A 23501-nucleotide genomic window follows, 5' to 3' on the forward strand; every position below is an offset into this window, starting at 1 on the left:
TAAGGCTTCTAGTTTTGCTTCTCCAAACTTTTCCTCCAAAAGCAAATTCTACAGCAACCAGTCCAGGAGTTGCTTTGTCTCCAGTTCAGCATTTGTATAGTTCAGCTGTATTAAAGATAGTTCATAAATTTGTGCCCTACTCCTTACTACATATACTTTTCCATCTTCTGCCTTTTTTTGAGTACATGAACAATCAGAAGTTTATTTTATTATGTACAATTAAAAACAAATGCGGGCAGCACAGCGTCAATTTCTGAACTAATTGTTATGAGACACCTCATAACCTTCTTATTTTTCACCAAGGCCTTAAATGCTGTGAAATGTTTTTCACTGATTTATTTTTTTTAAAAAGCATCCTCTTTGTTGCTTATATATTTAAGCTAGTATAGGAAACTTTAAAATAATTGCTATGATTTAGCAATTATTAAATTAAAATAATTGCTATGATTTAGCAGCCCACAAAAGGGCTGCTCAGTACAGTAGCAAATCAAATAAAGTCTCTGTTTTCATATTGTCTCAAAATCGTTTCAGGCGATATGAATGTTTTGTGTTGGAAAAGGTGCCAAGACCAGGCTTCTAGAGAAACGGATGCTGTCACTCAAGTATATCATCTGCTGATAAGGGAAGAGAGCAAAGGGTGTTTGGGAGTTATTTGTTATTGAAGTTCTGTCCAGTCCTTATGTTAATCCACTAAGCTGCTTGAACTATAGTAACCAGACATAGTCCATGTAATATCCTGATAAAAGGTGGAAACTACAAAATGAATTTATATCTTCTTAGGGAATAATCAGGATTCTTGATTTTCCTATTCTTTTTCTGCTAGAATTATTATTACTACTAATACTTATAGTTTACACCTTTGGCTAACTGAACTTAGTATTATTTAAAAATAACTCTTAAGGGGATTTCTGTCCTATTCCTTACTGTAACAAAACAGTATAATGATTGCTGATAGATACATATTGGAGTTGGTTACAAAGATGCTTCGATATAATGCGTACTAAATTAAAGTTCTTCAGTTTAATTTTAGAGCCAGTTTGGTGTAGTGGTTAAAAGCACCAGGCTGGAAGCCAGGAGACTGTGAGTTTTAGTCCTGCCTTAAGCTCAAAACCAGCTGGGTGACTCTAGGCCAGTCACTGTCTCTCTCAGCAAACCACCTTTGAAAATCTTGCCAAGAAAAGTTTAAGGACTTATCCAGACTGTTGCCAGGAGTCAAGACTGACTAGAAGGGAGTATATTCCTTTTATATTATATTACAATTTTAATTCTTTTATGTTAATTCTGTACATAGAAATCAATATGATTAGAGGCACAGTTCTGGCACGATTGTGCCCTTCAAGAATATTTTCCACTCCCATAGTAATCAAAATGTCACAGATGATTTCTGTTACTTTTCTTTTAAGATTCACAATAGTCCTTGGCATTGAGAAATTATTTGAGGGCTGATACATTACTATGATTTATTTATTTTTTAAAAAATCATAGCAATTATTTTAAAGTTTCCTATACTAGCTTAAATATATAAGCAACAAAGAGGATGCTTTTTTAAAAAAATAAATCAGTGAAAAACATTTCACAGCATTTAAGGCCTTGGTGAAAAATAAGAAGGTTATGAGGTGTCTCATAACAATTAGTTCAGTGAGAATTTTTGTTTAGAGAAAATAAAATTCATGTAACAGATTTAAGAAGTTTCTATTTAGGATTTTTCACAAGACATTAAGCAATAAACAAACATATACACTAGAACTCTACTGAATTTATTTTTGATAATAGGCCTAAGGACTATAGAATACTCTGGTCAAATATTTAATCTGATAATCTTATATATCATTATTATTATTTATTGTATTTTTAAAATGAAGATTATCTATCATCTATCATCTGTCTGTCTGTCTGTCTGTCTGTCTGTCTGTCTGTCTGTCTGTCTGTCTATCTATCTATCTATCTATCTATCTATCTATCTATCTATCTATCTATCTATCTATCTATCTATCATAGGCCTGGGCAAGATAGCTTGCATTTTTCTTGACATATTGCATTGCATCACAGAGGTGATAAGTCTTGTTTTAAGGCACCACATTAACATTAACAGATCACAGGACATTTTTTTTTTTTTTTACTCTTTGTTGATTTGGCTATTTTACCTTTGTTTTACTCTCTCTCTCTCTCTTTTAATTTTTCTGTATTGGTTTTGCTCTATTTGTATACACATCATCTAACACGTCAACAAATATTAATAAACTTTATTACCACTGCTACTTGGATGGGAAACAACCAGGATATTTTATGGCTACAGATTAGACTGGGAATGAGTGTAAGAGCTCCTAGAAGAAGGCAGTGGTAAGATACTCCTATATTATTGCCAAAGAAACAAGAATGGTTTCACCCAGTCATCTGGAGCAGAGCGTAATTGAACAGTCTTTTTACGGTGTAAGATTGAACTGTTAACATTGAACATTCATATTGCATGAAAAAGTGAAAGTTACAAGTTTCTTTCCTTTTCCCTCTCTCCCCCCCCCCTCTCTTTCTCACACACACACACACATAGAACTGATGCTATATGTTTTTCTGCAAGTCTCTGAAGTGTTGAACTGTGCACAAAACCTTCTGACAGTTTTGATTTAGTTCTGGCTATTTTAAAGGAAGTTTTACTTCATTCCAGAAAACCAAAAAAGTGGTCTGAAATGGATCAGTTTGGTTCAAGATTCTATCATATCTGCTTCTGAATATTCACCAAAATTTAACATGCAGACTCCATTAAACATAATTACATGTCTATTTAGTAGAGCTAAAAAATCAATCCAGAAACATACCTTCATAAAAGATCTAAACAATGCTCCATTTTCAACAGCCATGCTTGTGTCTCTTTCATTAATAATGGAACTTAATTTTGAGAAGGGTTGAGCAGAAAAGTTTAAATCTATTTTATATCAATGTTGTGGGTTTGTACATTCACTATTCTATTAATTTTTAAAATGGCTGGAACATGTGTATTCATAGAGTTCCAAACTTTCCCTAATATATATATCTAATAAAACATAATAAAATAATAAATGTAACATATGCCAACACATTTTATCAATGTTTCTACTAATTTTTGCATTAATGCATTTCTCCCTAATGCATGCACTTCTGTAAGGATTTTATTTCTAATATAATGTGTTATTTTTGTAAAATTCACATTTATAAATGCTATTTCCTGTCTTCTATCCATTTTATATGAATGTTTAATTAATTTGCTAGTTAAGTATATTCAGAAAAGGGTGGTTTTCAAAACAAAGCTGCTTTTCTCTTTGGATGTTACTTGGAATGTTAACATTAAAGAATTTCTTTAAAAATTTAATCAAACATACCTAATCATAAAAATCTAAATTCCAGCAGCTATAATAGGTATCTTTACTGTATTCTATTAATAGTTTAAACACTTTTCATTTTGAAATATCTGATTCCCAAGTATGTATTATACTTCTCACTATTTTAAGATTATAATACATGAATTATTTGAATTACTCTAACTTTTCATACCAAAATAACATCTGCAGCAAAGAATATACATTTTTAGCTCACAAATCTATGGATTTTCTTCTCTGAATAATGAAATTAAAAGTCCAGGATTTGAAGAAATGAATGTCTTACACTACTGTACAGGTTATTTATATTTATTGTGCATTTATATCTAAGGGCAATACAGGCAAAGCAATAAACTATCACACAATACAAACCAATGCCAACACTACACCAATGCAATAATCAATATAAAACATTTTCTACTACTGGCACATCCATAATTTAAACGTGTATTTTAAGGCCCTTTTAAACTTTAGACTTGTACTACAAGCTGCCGGCAGACAAACCAGTGGGATTTAGGGAGGGCAGATCTACAATGGACCAGTGGACCATCTTGCAGTTCTTAACAGAAAAATTCACACAGGGGCAGTAACGTTGTTTTCATTGATCAAAAATCAGGCTTTGATTCCATCCCAAGAGATGGATTTGATGGAAGCTCATCCTTACATATCAACGGATGGCTACTTTCACTAATCATACAATGACCCAAGTTAGGTATAACAAAGCAGACATTCCAATCTGCCAAGCAGTGAGACAGGGATACAATTTAGCTCCCTTACTGTTTAATATTTATATAAACTCAATGGTTGCTGTTTTTACCAAAAAAGAATTTCACTCCCTTAAGTTTGGGGATAGACATACACCAATGATGCAGCAATTGTCTCACACAGGTAAGCCTCAGAAGTTTTTGGGCCTTACAAATTCTGAATTCTGCAAGGAGGAAGGGCTTACAGTTAATTACTCCAAAACTAAAATTATGGTATTCTCAGTAAGACATGGCTATCATAAACCCCAATGGCAGATAGAAATTAACAAAATGGAACAAGTTCCAGCTTTTCAATATCTTGTGGTAATTTTTCAAGCCTCTGGAAGTTGGCAGGAACAATCTAGAATCATCTCTGCCAAAGTCAATAATGCCAAGGCAATCCTGGGCTTTTTTTTCCCTCTAAAGGAAGTAGATGTGTACCTGCTGCTGTTAAGCTAAAAGTATGTTCCAAATGCTGTATGGTGCACAAATCTGCACCTACAATGACCTAAAATCCCTGGATGCTGTTCAGTCTAAGTTTTTGTGCATACTCTTCCAGGTTCCATGTTGCATTCTAAATGTTCAAATTTGCACAGAAACAGGAGTGATCCCATTGGATGTGAGAGTCCATGTTTGCCATCTCTCTTGTAGGTTCATACTTATATTTTCTGATGGCCCACTGCTCCCCACTAGTTCTTCTTGATGACTTCAAGATGGAAAGTAAAACATTATAGCTGAAAGGCCTAGGGAAAGTGAAAGCCAAGATTCGCCAAGAGTCTTTGAACCTGGCAAGCTGATCTCTGATTGGTCCATGTCACAGAAGTCAAAGAAAGCTGGTTCTTGACTGAATACCAGTTCCTGATTGGTCTGTCTGAGCCAGGCTACTGATAGGTTCTTTGTGTAGGTAGACTTGGAGAATTCAATCAGGAACCAACTTTCTTGGACTCCTGTGACATGGACCAATCAGAGATAAATAAACAACAGCAACAAAAACTTTAAAAGATCAGGCTCAAAACATAATTCAAGGGGCAGACAGTTCCAAAGGGTAGGAGCTAAATGGGAAAAAGCTCTAAAGCATGAAATGGTTATTTTGACACAAGGAAAAAATAAACAACCTTGATTACACAATCAAGCCAAGCTTACAGAAAGCTTACAGTGGCTTCCTCCTGGTGGTCAATATAACTGAAAGCATCACACATGATATACATGGTGTAAAATAGAGAAATATCCCTCCTCCAAGAAGGTGGGGGTGGAAGTCATGTAAAGCCCTGTACATAGGGGGATGACATAATGTAACATCCATATCTCTCTGCTTTGAGAGCTTAAAGGAAGGTAGACTGTATATATCATTCTGATAGATTGTATGTATTGTATTCCTTCCTGCAACTGCTGAGCTCCAACACCCTAGCTTCTATAACTCCTGCATTGTATATGACCATCAAAGGGCAAAAGTCCATGAGTTCAATTCCCAGTAGAGGGCTTGAACTCTTTAGAATAGTATCTGGCTATCTATGTTTGATGAATCCCAAATAGGAGAAAACCAGTCATGTAATGTCTGCTTCTGGTAGTCAATATAACAGAGGGTTCCTGAAAATGTGACCTGAAAGGTCAACATCAGCACTTTAAACTGGTAGCATTCCCAAAGACATAGCCTATATGGAGATTGATGAAAAGAAGTAGTAGGGTGAATCTGAAATAGTCCAGGATGATGCTATTCCAGACTTAAACTAGAGAGGAGAGAACAGTTAGGAAGGCCTATCAACCAATTACAACAACCATATACCCAGGAAATCATCAAGGCATGAAATAGCTGTTTAACCATTTCTGAAATAAAATATGAATGAATTCTCTGGATATTCAGAAGGTAAAAAAATGTAAATTCTTGTAGTTCTATTGATGAAACACTTCAAATTCCTCAGTGATTAGAGCTTTCAAATCACATACTATAGAAGATGCTTGCAACTGAAAATCCTGAAAAATAAAAGAACCAAGAGAAAACTATAGCATTGTACTTCTGTAATCATTAGTTACTGAGTTGAACTTGAGGAAGCTTTCCCTTTGAAAAGTTTGTGGCAGAAGCTTTTCAAGCCTTAATACATAAGATAACACAAGCATTTAACCTAGGTTTTACTTCAAATGAACAAGTTAACTCCTGTATTTTTCCTGCGTTGGAAATGAAAAAGGCAAGCTGAAAATACATTGACATCTGGCCTTAACTGCAAAAAGAAATGTAACAGTAGACTTGAGGGGAATCAGTTTTTTTTGCAAAACTTACCAGATGGCAATTTAGTGTCAATCAATGAAGTTTATCATTTCAAAGGCTTTTAGAAATCTACAAAGTCAGAGTTTCAGAAGAAGAAAGGCATTAGAGTTGCTGAACTCATGTATAGCACACAAAGGAAAAAATGCAGATGCTACACCAATTTTGAGCTGATCTGATCCAGATGGTCTCAACTAAATGAGGTCCTGATACAACAATCTTGCTAAATACTATGTATTTCAAGGATCAAGTGATTGTCACTCTTCCTGGTCCAAGGATTTAAGCTGAAGGTTAGGATGATGCAGACCTAATCTTGAAAAATAGCATACGGAAACAATCAGGGATGCCTCTGAGAATTGGACTTTAAAAGGGATGTGCTACCTCTTCAAGAAGCTACCTCTTCAAGAATTAATACTTTATTGCCATCAAATTGTGAACAGAATTATTTTCTACATTAACAGTCCTTAAAGTATGATTTTAGTAGGGCTGAATATCACAAAAGTTCTCATCAGCATCCATGTTAAAGCTTCTCTTATTTTAATATGTGTATAAGAAAAATATCTGAGCTGTTCATTACAGCAGAACACTACGGATGCCAGTGGAAATTCACATCAAATCCAGCTATCATAAATCGATTGATATAGTGGGTTCTTGTCTGACTAAATGATGCTGAAAAGAGATCCACTGAAAACAACCAAAGGTATGTTAGATATGTCCCACTCATTTCAAAGAGGCTATTCTTAGCATGTCTAGGTGTGGCACCAATCTATTCTTTCCATTCTATCGCTATTAGGCTAAAGCTGGCTGGTTTACCCAAACTGAGAAGTATTTTCTGTTTCCAATCACACAAATCAACACTGTCACCTTGAGTTCAATTTTCTCTTTTATTTCAAGAACTGCATAGATTTCTAATCCTTTTCTCAGTTGCTAATGGGTTTTACTGGGAAGTAGTGGTTTTTCATTGTTCTTAATATTGATGTGATTCTCTTCTGATTGTCATGTTTTCTCTATTGCAGTGTTTCTCAACCTTGGCCATTTGAAGTCCACGCATCTTAAAATGGCCAAGGTTGAGAAACACTGCTCTAATGTGTCACTACATGTATTTTTGTACAAATTAGAAGGGACTGGGAGGTTGTAGAGATAAGCATGAAATCTTGTGCTTATTACTAAATAGATTTATATGTCTCACAAATATACTATATACTACCTTAATTTTTTTACTTCTGCTGCACTCTCTTTTCTTGCTATTTTGCATGGGTAGATATTACCATCCAAAATGTCTTTAAATTTCATTATTATGCAGACTACAAACAGATTTCTTGCTACTTCATGCTGACAATATCTTGATAAAGCCTACTTTTGCACTTCAAAAATGTGTGAGAGAGATTCAGGGTGTATAAGTTGCGATAAGCTGTCTCTTAATGTCTTGGAAACAGGGTTATTATCTGTTCTTTATCCACTTAGAAAGAATAAGGAAGGAGAGCTGTGAAATTCCTTGTCATATCTCTATTGTATCAACATCAGATCTAAAGCATGAGTTTAGTACTTTGGACCTTTGCTGATGCCAGCTGAGTGCAAAATTCTGTCTTCTGTTTTACAAAGTAAAAGTGTTCTTCCTTGGTCAGAGCTTTTGAGTTGAATTAATAATTTTAGCTGGATTTTAACTGTTTGTACTTTATTTTTGGATAGCCATCAGAGGAAGGTAGGGGCAAAGTGTATATATTCAATAAAGTAATAAGTTTACTCCAAACACAAATGTGTGACTCACTGAATCTATAATTACCGTATTTTTCTGACAATAAGACGCCCCCATGTACAAGACAACCCCCACTTTTCCAGCCCAAAATTTAAAAATCAATATTTTAAAGATAGTGCAGAACACATTTTTATTTAGTAATTAGTTAACATTTACCTGATACACTCGGTGGGAGGAGATCCAAACCATCTCTCTGCAGCTCTATTTCCAGGCTCTTTTGCATAACTGATTACATTCAAACACGAGTGAAACTGCCGATAGCTTGTCTCTGCAAGCACACTTCCTCCAATTGGTTTGTTCAGCATCAGCTGACGTCAGTTACATCAGGCTCGTGATTGGAGGAAGTCTGTTTGGGAGACAAGCTATTTCACTCGTGATTGGAGGCTAGCAATAGGAGGAAGCCTCTCTGCAGAAACTAAGTTTGGCAGTTTTGCAACCGCGATTCTTGGCTGACTTCCTTGAATAAGACGCCCTTCAGTTTTTAGGGTAAGGATTTTAGAAAAAAGTATCGTCTTATAGTCGGAAAAATACGGTATATAGCATAATTCAGTTCTTCCCATTAACAGCAAGTGACAAATCACTTTCCTTGAATATTTGCAATTACATACATAATGACCCAGTGTGTACTTCTGCATACAGCTTTTGCTACAATATACTTTTAAAAACATAACTACTCATAACTATACTTTTTAATGCAGATAACATAATATACTGCTTGGCAAGCAACTTTCCCTGATATGTATGTATGCATGCATGCATTAGTCTGTCTGTCTGCCTATTCATTTTTTTGCTTGCATCCTTTCTAGCTTCGTGCACTTTTGTATGAGTTTCTCAGTATGAATTACGGATGCTGTAATTCATGGTACCAGGCCAGGCCAGAACAGAATCTGATTTGGTTGGTCAGTTAGCTCACACTAAAACTGAAGGTGTGTTTCTTAAGGTCACCCCTTTCTCCAAATACAGTCAATTCCTATCCTGCTTCTTTGTACCCTGCATTCCTAAAATGGCAAATTGCTGCTTAGTCAGTCCCACTTCCTGCAATTATGTTTTCAAGAAAGTGGAGAAGATATTGCACACATACACACACACATGCACATATACATATGCATGTATGTATATAAGTTCTCAAGAGGTTTTGTTCATAACTATAAAATACATAAAAATATAAGATGGATAAGATAGAGACATTTTCACAAAGTAAAAAGAAACAAAAGCAGCATTTTCCCATTTCTGCTAAAGATCATGTCACATCATGGACAATAGCATTAGTGTACTACTGTGCATTATTGTGTAACTCACCTCATGTGCTTCAACAAAGCCATGTATGGGCATGTTTGTGCATGTGTGTGTGTATACACACACAGACACATGGCCATTCATTGGGAAGGTGTCAAAAATACAAGATGGCAGTCACAATTGTGTAAATAAAGGCCCACTTCTTTGTATATGTAGGTGACACTGATGAATATAGAAAAGGATAGGTCTTTGATCACATGGTCATGAATGCCATCTTTTCTGAATGCACCACAGACCCACATGGACACCCCGGAGATAAACAAGTTCAGCTTTTTAAGTGATGCAAAACTTTTATTTACGTGAAACAAGTAAACTGAAAAATTCCACGTATAGTGGCCTTTTCTTCTTCACAACTGCGTCCCAATTTAACTGCCAAATATTTTTCCTGTTTTAGGTGCTAGTTTGAGAAAGCATTTTGAAAAGGCAAATAAAAAGTTTATAGGATGTTTATAGCTATCTCTGGAGAACTTCATCTGACAGCTGGCAAGCTGCTCCTTATGTTTGTGTTTCTCTGGAAATCTTCTTTAAATGCAGAAGATATCCATTTAAAACAGCTTTTGAAAGGGTATCAGGAAAGTCAAGAGGGATCAGTGACTGATTCAGGGCCTGTGAGAGGACAGATCCGTAAAAGCTTAAGTGGTTTTGGTAGATATTGTTCAATGTAGCCTGGAGGCTGCTACCGTTCGGATTGTCAAAAACATGAAATAACAATAAGAAATCAAAACCATAAGACACCATAAGAAATGGCAATATTCTTATAGTGTCATGAAAAAGGATCTGGAAGCTCTCCTGGTGGCCTGTTGAGAGAAAACCCCTACCCTATAATAACAGCAGTGCAAAACTGAAGGCTACTGATGGAGGAGCTATGCCCTTCCACGTATTGCTGAATTCTAATAATTGCTGACCACTGGCCATGTTCACTGGTCCTCATGGGAGCTCAAATAAAACTACCAGATCTAGGCTACCAAAATTAAGTGATGATTAGGTGGCAGGGAAAAGATACAGAAAGCTTAAATCCTTTGCTGCTGTCTAGTGTTCATCTCTATTTTTGCAGCCCAGATTTATTAGTCTTGAGTCAGAGCTGAAGATCCGTTAGAAGAGTTCAGATTTCCCCATTTGATCTTGTAAGCTTGAGCCGAGGGAGTTAGAGATGCATCACTTTCTCATCCTCTTTTTATTTGTGCATAGTTAGGTATAATGATGGGAACTGAAGTCAAAGAACAATTGGAGGGCTTTGGGTTTCCCACTTTGATCTTATGTGGTGAGAACCACATGTCTAAGCCAAGGGATACAGAGCTACTGCTCTCTCTCTTATCATCACCTTGCCATATTATTTATCCTTCCTGTTCTCAGATGGTCTTAAGAGAGGCAGAGGATGGATTGTAAGGGATGATCGATTCATTTTTCATGTTCTCCCTAGTCTGCTCCAAGGGCATCTGTAAGGGTGAATGTGTCAACAACATCAAAACAGCAGACACAGGAAGGAAGGAAGCCCTTCTATGATAAATTTACAGGTGACTCCTTATAAAAAATATAATTAAAACCACATTTAAACAATACCACAAGTCTAACAATAAAGAACAAAGGCCATCTTGAAATAGTATCATAAAAACTATATCAACAGAATATCTGACCACGACCACCCTGCCACCCTCCAAAAAGGTATGTACTAAAACACTGAGGTTGTATAAACCTCATTGTTTTCAGTGGATGCCACGACCTTCAGCATAAATAATTATCACAGTGAAAGAGACTAATATTCCACTCTTTGAAGAAACACATACTGGGGGAATAAGATAATTTTCTTTTTCTGACTACTTTTTATTGAGAAAAGATTATGAAGTTCTCACAGACTGAATAGCACTTTTAAGTTATTTCCGAATTCCTGTTTATAAAATGAAGCCTAGTTGTCATTCCCCTCCAGAAGATTATCAAAACAACTCCCATCTAACAATCTTCCTCTTAGAAACATCAGCATGATTCTTTAATATGTGCATATCTCCCATTTGTTTCTTATTTTCTTAGCATTGTTTCTTCATTTTTGAGCTGCAGTTTTATTTAGTGAATCTTGTCAGGTCTTGAGTAATGACAATAAGTGAAATGGAGTGAAAGGAAAGTTAAGGTTTCATTTAAAACTTATTGAACATCAGAGATAATCTATGATTAGGTACCATGCAGTACCTCTTAGGCAAGAAAAGAAAAGATTGCAGAAAAAAATTTACATGGACTGAGACAAAAATAAAGAAGACCTGTGAAGTAATTCTAACACACACACACACACAGAATACAAGATGCAGGATTAGGTCATCCTAATATCCATAATACAGGATTAGGTAATCCTAATACTTGTTTTTTGGGGGGTATACTCACACAACACATATGTGCATATATAAAAATAAATCAGATCTGATAATTCTATAGGCTTGGTCATTATGATCTGTAGAAGTTATCTATTATGTATCACTCAGGACAATTTTTTCTCTTAACTCCAAAGATGAGGAGCAATTTCTCCTTGTGTTGAACAGAAAAAATCATAGTAGAACCAAAACTTCATAAAATTAAGGATAAACTATTGATCAAGGTTCAAGCAATGGTGTTGATGTCGTTGTGTTGATGGTGATGTTTACAATATTTATAGCCCACCCTAATCTTAATGGACTATGGGTAGGGTACGATAGATGATAGATAGATAGATAGATAGATAGATAGATAGATAGATAGATAGATAGATAGATAGTGTGTGTGTATTATTTCTAATACACTTATACTAGAAATCAACAATAAAAGTTAATAAGAATAGCCACAAAAAGTTTCAGTTAACTCCTGGGGCATATAAGAGTACATTTTTGGAATACATATTTCAGGCATGCTGAAAGACAATAGCCATAGCTCTAGTCTTTGGTGATAGACAAACTGGATCTTTTGTTAGCCAACATTCTGTAACCTATTTTGTTATATCTTACCTGATGCCAGATGAAATTATGAGATCCACCCTGGCCAGAAAGGATATACTAGTACATGTTGTGATCTGCAGGAAATAAGACAACCTATCCATCCTGTCCCACGGGGACATCTTTTTCTCCTCCCTGTACTTCCTTGGCATCCCTCCAATCTGCTTCAGATAACCCTGTCATGCAGATCTGTGGACATGAAGGAATCCAAAAGAGCATATTGGTTCAGCACTGGATTCAGTTCAGACAGCTGAATTTGGGTTCTCCTGAGTTATACCCTCAGCAAATAGCAATAGTTGGCTCATCTTGCCTGGACTCAAAACTAAGCAGTGTTGGGCCTAGTTACTTTCTTGGGTAGGTGGCAATCAGGGAATTCCAGACTATAGGCTAGAGAAGGGAGTCAACATCCCAGGAAAGGACAATAGCAACCTACCTAGAAAACTGTATGGAGTCCACCAGGAGCTGAGCTCAACTTGAAAGAGACTTCTAGGTGACCACATTTGGGGCTGCTGTCGGTTTCTCTTGAGACATTTGATGTGTGAACAGCTGAGGACTGTCTCTGGGAGGGCTTAAGTTGTGTCATTATCTATTTCAGGCATGATCCCTTGATTGAAGAATGGTATATTTCTTCTATCTGGGATGGTCATGTTCTTCCACAGAGCAGGCAGCTTTGAGAGGAACACACAAGGAGTGGTGAGGAAAGAAGGGTTCAGCCACCTAACTAGGCAGATCATCTGAATCAACTGGCAATTAATAGGGTGACAGACAGTCACAGAGAGATCACCCTCACAGCAGGAGTGATCAATATTTTCAGGTCAAGATGCCAAAGTCTTCTGAGTCACAAGGTAGACCAGAATCGGCATATTGCATGGATCAGATAAGATCCTACTGATTGCTTGTTTTATTTCATCAGTGTTGAATTGGTCACTGTAGTATGATTTTCTGGTCATCTGCAATAACAATTTGGCCATGCAGCAGAAATAACTTCTTGGTCCTATAAGCTGTTGCAACATTGCAAAAACAAACAAATAAAATATCCAATCACACAATTCTAAACATATTTACATATATTTCTATAGTCCTATTGAAAATGATGCAATTTATTTCCATAACAGTATACACAGCCAAAGGATCAATCCACTTATGTTAATACTATAACATATCCATTCATTTTTATGCATCAGTCAGCTTACCTGGTGTAAGATATAGTGAGTTAGATGAATTTGTTGTAACCAAATGTTGACTATAAACAATTATAAAGCCTTCACCTTTTCATGAAACTGTTCTTCAAGAAGCAGGTTGTTGTAGAATGGTCTGATGTGGCATCATTACAACAGAAGAGGATTTCCTATCTATCTTCAGATCCATTCAGGAAATGAATTGAACCCACTAATCAGATCATGGTGTTAGCAGACAGTTTCTATCATGCCAGGTCTCAATTTCCTCCTGCTGTGACTGTTCAGTTTTGTGCACAGTGACACTTCCAGATGATTCACATAGTTCTCTACTTCTTGAGCAGATTTGAAGCTATATCTGTTAACACCTTAAGTGCTGCCTAAAGTATGTATTTTGTAATAGATTACTTTTACAACTAACAGTACTTACTAACAATACTGCTATTGTCACAAAGTAGCAGTGGGGCTAGCAAGTTGTTCATATATGTATTTTTACTAAGATTTCTTCTTGCCATCCCTGTACACTGTTTATGAGATATTAAATGTTAGACCTGAGGATACAGCATCTGATAAAAACTACTGTTCAGTTCTGACAGATATTAAAATTGAATCCCACCTCTGTATGAAGTTTGTTTAAACAAATGTCAGCCAGATCTTAAATCTAACAGCAAAGACCTTAATATTCCCAGGGGGCAAAATCAACAATGTATGCCAAACTCCTAGTTAAAGAAAAGGCCTTGAAGAGCAGTACTTGTAGTGCCATCTGCTTCAAGTTAATTGTTCTCAAGAGGCTACTCAGTTGCCATTTAATCTCTGTATCCCCTATTAAAAGAGTAAAAGAAACCCAGAGATATATGAGGAATATCAGCAAAACCCATGCTTATGAATAACCTGTCTGACAAAATCATGCTCTTGCTATCCTACATCTCACTGTTCATCTGAAAGAAATTAAAAGGCTAGCAAGAGTGAGTCTTTCCATCAAGTTTCCATGATGGTTGATGATTTTCAGAGGCTCACCATTTTGATTTGGACACTTTGACCATGACATTTTCAATTGTTGTCCCCATATCAGCCAATGGAGTGTAATGGTTAAGGTGCTAGATCAGGACTCTGCCACGGGAGGTTACTGAGTCCGTCATTCTCTCTAGTCCAACCTATCTCATAAGGTTCTTGCAGTAGGGATAAAATGAAGGGGAAAATTAACTTCTTTGGGGTCCTAGAGAGAAAGTGGGATATGGAGGAGGAAGAAGAGGAAGAAGGGAAGAAGTGCTTTATAGAAAAGCTCTGTCCACATGCCAGGCTGTTGCTCCAGATCACTGGGAAGCCCATTTTAAATAACTTTGATAGAGTAGCCATGTTCAGTGCATAATCTTCTAAACATTCCAAGTCCTTGAGCATGCAAATCTTTTCATTTCACTGATTTGTACATGTGATGTGCTTTTTAGTCCATACATAATGCCTTCACATTACTTTTAGTGCACCTTATTCAGATGCTGATGCTGTGGTGTAGAACTTCATATAAGTGGTCTGCTAATTTCATTGACTTTTCTGGGTCAAAAATAGATAGAAATCCAAGTACTTTTAGATGAACTGGACTGTGGTATAGTCTACTGAAATGCTTAAAAGGCTATTTAAAATAACCTAAATAATCCCGTTTATCAATATTATAATGAAATTTAATATTTAATGATAGAATATTAGCATATAATGAATATATCCCGTTATTAAAGAGCCATATTAAAGAGTCAGTATTTCAGGCCTCTCCAATAATAATCTCCTATGAGATGAATTGCTAAATTAATAAACAATATTATTGCTTGTGCTAGAACTATTCTGAAACAAAGTTTGGAGGCAAGACACTTGATAAGAGCAGTTAGGTATTAATATCTTGATTATATAAGTTAAATTAATTTCATATGAAAGCATGTTTTCCTTTCAGATAGAAGAGAAATAGATATATATGCACACCTGCAGGTGGAATTCCATTTTCAGTTTTATTTTCCTGGCCCTGAGCACCAAATTTCTGTAGAAGATGTTTCATTCCACTTTCACCCACTCCACTTATGACACCATTCTTATGATACAGTGAATTGTTTAATTCAGTTAAAGACCCAAGATGTCACAATGCACAGAAAAATCCAGCAGCGTGGAATTAATTATACTAAATGTCCATATAAACAGCAAGGCTATGTTGATGTATGAAGAAATGGTTTTCTTTGAAAAAGGTTGGAGTAAAGCACTTTGTAGAAGGTATTTCACATAGCAATATGGCTCTTTCACTTCTAAGAATGAAAATAAATGGCTATTGCTTCACTTACCTCTGCTTCACAGCTTCTCCTCAGCTTCCTCCATTACCTACAAAAACTGGAAAAGACCTCTGCATGGACAGTCCTGCATTTTTCAGCTAGCAAGGGATGCTAAGAGCAGGTGGGGTGACACTGCCTCTGCCACTTCCTTGAAGAGTCTTCCATCACTTGTGAAAGATGGAAGAGAATGTACAATGTCTCCCTTCATCTACAGTTGTAAACCAATCCCTCAAATTGTGACTCCAGGACTGTATTGGGTACACTTCTACTAACCTATTTACCTACCCTTCTATCTGATTATAACCACAATCACCAGAGCAATTCTAGGCAGCTTCATCTTGTTCCTAGCCCATGAGACACACAGCCTTAAGACATTCTTAGCTATCCCATTTTCCCCTTATTCCAACACTGTCCAATGACAGTCTCATCGTGTGTAAAATCTGTTAGGCTTTTCTGATAGGGAAGTCAAGGGACTGTCAATGATTGGGATGTAGACATTAAGGCAGGGCATGGATCAGCAATGGGGATAGCAAATTGCACGCTGGTATTGTTTTCTGCGAACTGATAGATGAATGGAGAGTACATCAACACAATAGTGGAAAAAGCCCTTCATGTGGTACAATAGTAAAGATGTTGGGTAGGACTGAGGAAATCCAGGTTAAAGTCCAGCTACAACCATGGAAACACAAAGCAGCCAATAACCCTGCTTTGCCCCAACCTAACTCACATGGCTGTGTGGATAAAATGAAGAATTATCCCTAAGTATGCCACCTTATGATCTTGGAGAAAATATTAATATAAATTTAACTAATAATAAACCAAGCAAAAAAAAAAAAATCAAACCCCTCTCCATTTACAATAAGGAGAATAGCACTGAAGATACTTTTTTTTTTTTCCTTATTTTCTCTGTACCCTAGTTCCTCTTCTACAGTTGGTTCTTTTATTTTGCATGGAATGAGGTACTCTATTTCCCCAAAGTTGTTTAACAAAATGTATCTCTGGGTGTTTAATATGCTGAATGACTGACAGAATTGTGGAATTTAATTTATTATGATTGGAGCAGAACATTAGTGTATAGGAGAGAATGAATAAACATCTTGTTTGGGGATTTGGATTTAAAATGCAAATTTGTAATAAACAGCCAAACAACTTTTATCAAGTACTTCCACCTTTCCCAGTCTCCTCTAGTTGCAAGGATAAACCAATTACTTCAGTCCAGGAACATACCAACTGGAATGGAAATGAAACATTGAAAATGACGTCTCTCATCGAGTCACTATGTAGGGACAATGCCAACAAGTCAACTGAAAAAAATAAATCTCATGTTGATGTTTTGTTATTAATTACTTCCTTTAAAGGACTTTGAAGTCTTCCTCACCCTGTATGTATTTAGCTGTATTGCAGCAAACATAAGGCTATTATCTTTTTTGTATTTAGTGATAAACTAATTTTTTTCTTTCATTTAAAGGAAAAGTTAAAGCAATACAAATGAAACAAGCACACATGAACACACACGTATGTGTAAACAGACACGAAGAAAACAAACTGAAAGCTAGTACCACAGAGTAGTACTTCAGATTACAGGGATCAGATTATGTTTCAGTCATATCCACAACACAGAATAGCTCAGGAATTCTAGGAATAATAGCAGTGGTAGAAGTTGTACTTCTGTTGGCCTTAGGAAATAAGATGTTTCTTAAGGGCTTGACAATTCCAAAAATAAAACAATTTATTTAACCATGAATGCTTGACAATTGTGCTCACCAGAGGTGAAAGGAAACGTTGATTCATTCTGATGTTTATTATAGAGCCATATGTCTAGTATTACTTTCTGAGCAAGGCTGACCAAAGATAGCATTCTCATCTGTTTTCATTCTTTGCAACACTCTAACTTATCAGTTCTAATCACAGTTGCCAACTTCCCAGTTGTCCTTCACATCTCGCTGGTCAGCTAGCCATAATCAAGACACATTATTCACATAGGAGTCAATTCTAATTACTCTTCTCAATCTACAATATAAACAATCAGTGACACATGCTCTGACTACCAAAAGTTTGTACTGTGAATAAGGCTATCTGTTCATCCTAGTAGTACATATAGTATCTATAATGATCAAGTGTAGTGTGAAACTTAAATGGTTGTATTGGCACTTTATATCATTCTAGTTATTTGCAGATTTAGATATAATAATAGTTCATCTTTCATCAGTTACAATGGGTGAACAGTGGGTTTGTGGACATTACTGGTTTATTAAAATAATTTTCATTTGTCTTATTTTGGAGGTTAAGTTCTCCAAAACTTCTCTTTCCCCTTCCCAAGGAAAGAGTCTACAGGAGAAGAAAGAAAGAAAGAAAGAAAGAAAGAAAGAAAGAAAGAAAGAGAGAGAGAGAGAGAGAGAGAGAGAGAGGGAGAGGGAGAGGGAGAGGAAGGAAGGAAGGAAGGAAGGAAGGAAGGAAGGAAGGAAGAAAGAAAGAAAGAAAGAAAGAAAGAAAGAAAGAAAGAAAGAAAGAAAGAAAGAAAGAAAGAAATCTAGCATTCAACACTTATGAAAACACTGAATATGGCAACACTGAAATTAAAAAAAAGTAAGTGTTGTGTTAGCATACAGATATAAAAAAGAAATTATGATAAACAAAAATGGGTACGTATATTAGTCTCTTACAGCAAATACAGCTGACAGTCAAACTAGAATTTACAGGAAATATAGTTAAAGCTAGAGCTCTTTATCCAGCACCCCAAGCCCGAAAACTTTCATTCTGCCAGAAGCATAGAGAATCTTGGTCTCTATGGGAATTGGGAGCTTTAACTCTGCTTTTCACTATATTCTTAATCTCTCTTTCACTTCCCTTTTACATTGCCAGAAAGTGGTGCATTAATATGAATGAATGTGTTCAGGGCCATATAAACAGGGGACACAGAGGGCCCATCCATTCCCCAAGTTATATCCCCATCTAACTCTGGATGGGAAGGCAGGCAGGCAGGCAGGCAGACAGGAAACCATACCTATTCAGGCAGACCAACTCTTTCCTCTCCCTTGGCAAATGTGATCCCTGTAATTGGCTTTGCAAATATCTCACAGTCACATTTCTGTCTGCCTGATCCCACCTTTACATGTCAGTTTCATTTTTCCACATAGTTACAACCAACTGGGTTGCATATTTTAATTTTTTACCACCACAGAAGTTGCCAGAAAGGGTGGAAATTTTTGTCCTGACTTTACTCTTTTTGAACTGTTGTTTTTGTTGTGAAGATCTATAAATAGGAGGTTCAATATACAAACTGTATTTCATCTCAGTCAAAAGGCTAGAGGTAGCTAAGATTCAGAGTCTGAACTCAAAAATATGGAAAATCTCCCTCCTCCTCTTCCTCCTCCTCCTCCTCTTCCATCATAAATTAATATTCAAGAAGAAAGTCATGTCATTCAGATATTGAGGAGTAAAAAAACATATCTATCTATCTATCTATCTATCTATCTATCTATCTATCTATCTATGAATATGTCACAGTCACAATTTCTTTATATTGTTGCTTTTATGTTTAGTAGATTTTTTTTTTTAACTTTGTCATTTGATTCCTCAAAAATTCATGATCTTTCTCTGACGCTTTTCTGTGTTGTTCCTAGGTAACCTGTATGTACTAATCTGATATATGCCTCTGCCAGATGGGAAAATGAGACAAAAATAAAATGTAAATTGTTTCAATATGGTAGAACAGTCTTAAAAGTTGTTTGTATTGAAATGATGCATACTTCTAAGTTAGAGCTAATAGATAATATAATTCTAGGTTATAGTTTTTGTTTGGTCTGGTTTGGTTTGGTTTTCAAGAAACACAGGCTGGAAATCCTTACTGTACAGATTTCTCCAGTTTTCATATTTGCTGTCAGCTTCAGCAAGCAACATATTACCACTTCAACTTCCTGAACCTCTTCCTTCAATGCAATTATTTCTGTTATCATTTAACCAATATTCCTTGATTTGCTACAGTATTGATCTAAAGTATGCAATCTGTAAAGCATTGAAGACACTGATGGAATATTAAAAAAGTACCTATGGTCATTCATTTGGGATCCTCTCCTAAACATTCAGGTAGAGGCATATGCATGGAATAAGTAAAAAAAGTCAATATGGCAGCCAGTAGCTTGCTTATGCCTATGATCTTGGTTCTTTTGCCCCCCCACCCCCACCCCATGCTTCTGCATTTGGGACTGTATTTTGTTTTATTTAGTTGAAGTAGCCCATTTTGTTCTGTCTGTCATGCTACGGACAGAACTGTCAGTTTAATTTTTTCCCCCAAATTCAGCATAAAATTTGTGAATGTGATAAAATCTTAGTTTTAAAAAAAAGTACATGAAATTCTCAGCCACCTCCATTGGTCATGTTCAATGCAGATAATTTCTCTATGCATAGAGAAAAAGATGTTAAAGCTGCCTATCATATCACTTTTAAAGATAAGGGACCTGTCAAAAAAAAAGTGTCAAATATAGTTCAATACAAAGATGTTCTAGCATATTCAGCAGCTCTGACAACAGAAGAAAGTCTGTGCTGTTGTTAGTCATTTAATTAGAATGCTGCTAAAAAGGATCTTGAAGGAAATTGCTACCAAACCCGCAGCCCACAAAGTTGATTATAATAAATAAAAAGCAAACAAAATAATTCTACAAAATCAATTTTGATAGAACAATGGGTGTCGTTGGCCTGGCAAGAAGCAACCCGCATGGGAGAAGACTTCTTTGGAGCTAATCTGATTCAGGGTCTTTTAACAGCTAAAAAAGGATAATTCCAGGAAGAGATGATACCCAAAAGAGGGGGGAAAGCGAATCACTAAGGAAATAGTAACTGAGAAAAAAATAGAATGAAGTTATCTAATTTAGCCCTATCATACAGCAAAGTGCTGCCACCTCTAGAGAAAAGTGATTTGGATTTCCATAAAGGGATGAAAATAGCTATTTTCCTGGCAATCCTATGAGTGGAGGACAGAACATAAAGCCATGGTAAGTATTAGGGAGGCTGGAAGGGAAATAAGCATATAAGCTCCATACCTAATGAATTTTCTGCCTCTTATGAGGTAGGTATTACATGAAGAGGAGAGATTATGCACTGCCTATGTTTAAAATGGCCCTATCCTTTCCTGCCACCTGTCAGGTAGATCAGACTAGGAAACCAATGCCATGTAGGTTAGTACTACTTTTATTGTAAAGTTATAGTGACAGAATCTTGCAACTCTGGATGTGCTTCTCCCCATCATCCCTTTACCTTAATGTGAACTAGGGAGGGGCTTAAAGTCTTGCCCCAGACTCAGGACCCTTTTATCTGACCACTGCCTTGGTGGTGGCTCTTCCTCTTGTCCCTCAAGGCCATTCTCTCTGCCCTCTACACCACCCCAGCATCACTGTCAGCAGAGAAGATTTCCACTGCTTCAGTAGGACCTCCTTCTCTACCTACAGATTTCCTTCTCTACCTACAGATTTCCTTCTCAGCAGAAACATCTGCTATACTATACTGCTATTGCCCTTAAAGGATCCTCTCAGGAACCATAACTTTTGGCCCAGACTTTGTAAGAGTTAATTCAAGGAAGCTGCTTCAATTGGCTTTCTTAGATGACTAAGTGTGGTGTGTATCCCATAAAACACTCACTCCATTACTCTCAACAGGTTGGTGGCACAGCTACCCAATTTTTGCCCTCCACCTGACATTTCTGACACTGAAGCCAAATCTACAAAGTCCTCTTAATAGAGCTCCTAATTGACAGATTGCTGACTTTTGAGAAATGAATGTGGTTGGAACATATCCCAGAACATACAGAACTAAGTCTCTAATTTATCTTTCTGAAGATGAAACTCATCGAGCGAGTGGAACAAAGAATTAAATAGCTATAAATAAAAGTTATTATTGTCTTTGGCTAACTTCCTGAATGGTGTCAGTGCAACTCATTGAAAATGTTACACAACTATATCTGTTAATCATCTGTCAGAGCTGCAATCCAACCAGTGCCTGTCAGGTTTATATTATTTTAAATTTGAATGTTGTTGTCCTCAGCTAAATGTTATCTCATCACCAGAAGAGGATTTGTAACATCCTACAAATATTATTGACAAGCTGGACATTATTTGAATTAATTCCTGTCCAGAAGATACTCAAAGCATTATTAACTTGATTAGAGTTTAGGTAACACTGACTGCACACAATGTGCAAGTTGTTGGTGTGATACCTTGCTGATCATTTGGCTTCTCCTTCCTCCCACATCACCCTCCCTGAATATCCACAACTTTTAACTATAGGTAACAAAAGTGGAAAATTCAGGACAAGGATCCCCCCCCCCCAAAAAAAACCAAGAAAGCCAGATTTTACTCATGCAAATGAGAGCTGATTCATACCATTGGCTTGTGCAGACTTTAAGTAGACTAGCAACATGAATGGAAGTATTGTTTCTTCATGAGGAAACCAATGTCCTTCCAGATAATCATCTAGATACTATAGGAAATACCTGTGTACCTAGGTCTTGTGCAGCAGTATGATGAAATGCAGAAACAGGGACAAAAATAGTAGTTAGAACTGGCTGAGAATTGAAGAAGCAAAATCAAAGAATAAACCTGCATTGAAGAGCAAGTCAGGACCAAAGGAAAAATAAGATTCTGTTGCTTGATCAAATTTTAAGCAACATAGGAAGCCTCTCACTGTGTTTCCTACAAGAGAAGATTAAGCAGCCAATTGCAGCCATGTACAACCCAGAGTTGATATGCCTGTTTTATATATGTATCCGTTTGCTTTTTCCCCAAACAGAATGCAAACTACACCCTTTACATACTTCTGTGGGACATCATGATACAAGTGCAAAAGGGCAAAGCTTGTATTATGAAACCATCATGCATGTTTTATCATTTTGGTGCCATTGTGGTTGAGAATGGATGGCCATGGACCCTTGTTCCTGATGTCTGTGCCTGATATTCTGTCCATCTGACTTTTGCATCTTCAGTAAGGTGCAAAAGTCCTTCGAAGAGGAGACACTGGCTCTGATCTTCAGACCTTCATTGGGTAGATCCATTATGTATAGATGTAAAGAATATAACTCTGGCCAAAATGGGTTGCCAGGGATTAGTTTATGTATTGTAGAGATTATGTGAGCAGAGATTTGGGCTTTTTTTGCTTTGTTTCCTGAATCCCTATGTAAACATCTCTCTCTCTCTTGTCATTGCTAACTCTTGTAGATTGACATAAAGAAAAAAAGACATACATTCAAATGGAATGCATTTGCTCCTTCAGAACTCCTAACAACACAGTCTAAGCAAGTTTATTCAGAAGTTAAGTCCAGTGGATCCAGTGCAGCTTAGTCCAGGGAAATCTCTTGAAATCTCTTCTATTTTTTATTAGGATCTCAAGAAATAGTAACAAATTCTGGTGCCAAAACATAAACTGAAGCCAAGAATTATTGGCATACCAACAGTGAATGAATCTCATGGATTTTCACAAGCACACAAAACGTATTTGTGGATTTCACACATTCTTCATTTCAATAGTAGTTGAGATGGTCTTGGACTGCAATAAATGTACATATTGTACCATTTGTATCAATCATATTATTTAGGGCAGGGAGAGTAATTTCTGTGGAGTTATAGGATATTTCTGATGTCCCCAATCCTTTTGGCCTGCTCTTTTGACTGCAGGAA

At 36.4% G+C, this 23501-nt stretch overlaps 1 long non-coding RNA gene across 2 annotated transcripts in view; it reads right to left on the reverse strand.

Moving 5' to 3' along the window:
* Positions 1-23501, reverse strand: part of LOC148215880 (uncharacterized) — a 51746-nt gene that overhangs the window by 26695 nt on the left and 1550 nt on the right. Inside the window, exon 2 of one of the 2 annotated variants that reach the window (XR_015796343.1) lies at positions 12790-13024. This is a non-coding gene — a long non-coding RNA (uncharacterized LOC148215880). Of the gene's footprint in view, positions 1-12789; positions 13358-23501 lie in introns of both variants that reach the window. The other variant, XR_015796344.1, reaches the window with a different exon arrangement.

Source organism: Python bivittatus, unplaced genomic scaffold (assembly GCF_059951505.1).
Source record: "Python bivittatus isolate LINGU-HERP-01145 unplaced genomic scaffold, Pbiv_v1 ctg000330_np1212, whole genome shotgun sequence".
In the NCBI taxonomy this organism is placed as follows: Eukaryota; Metazoa; Chordata; class Lepidosauria; order Squamata; family Pythonidae; genus Python; species Python bivittatus.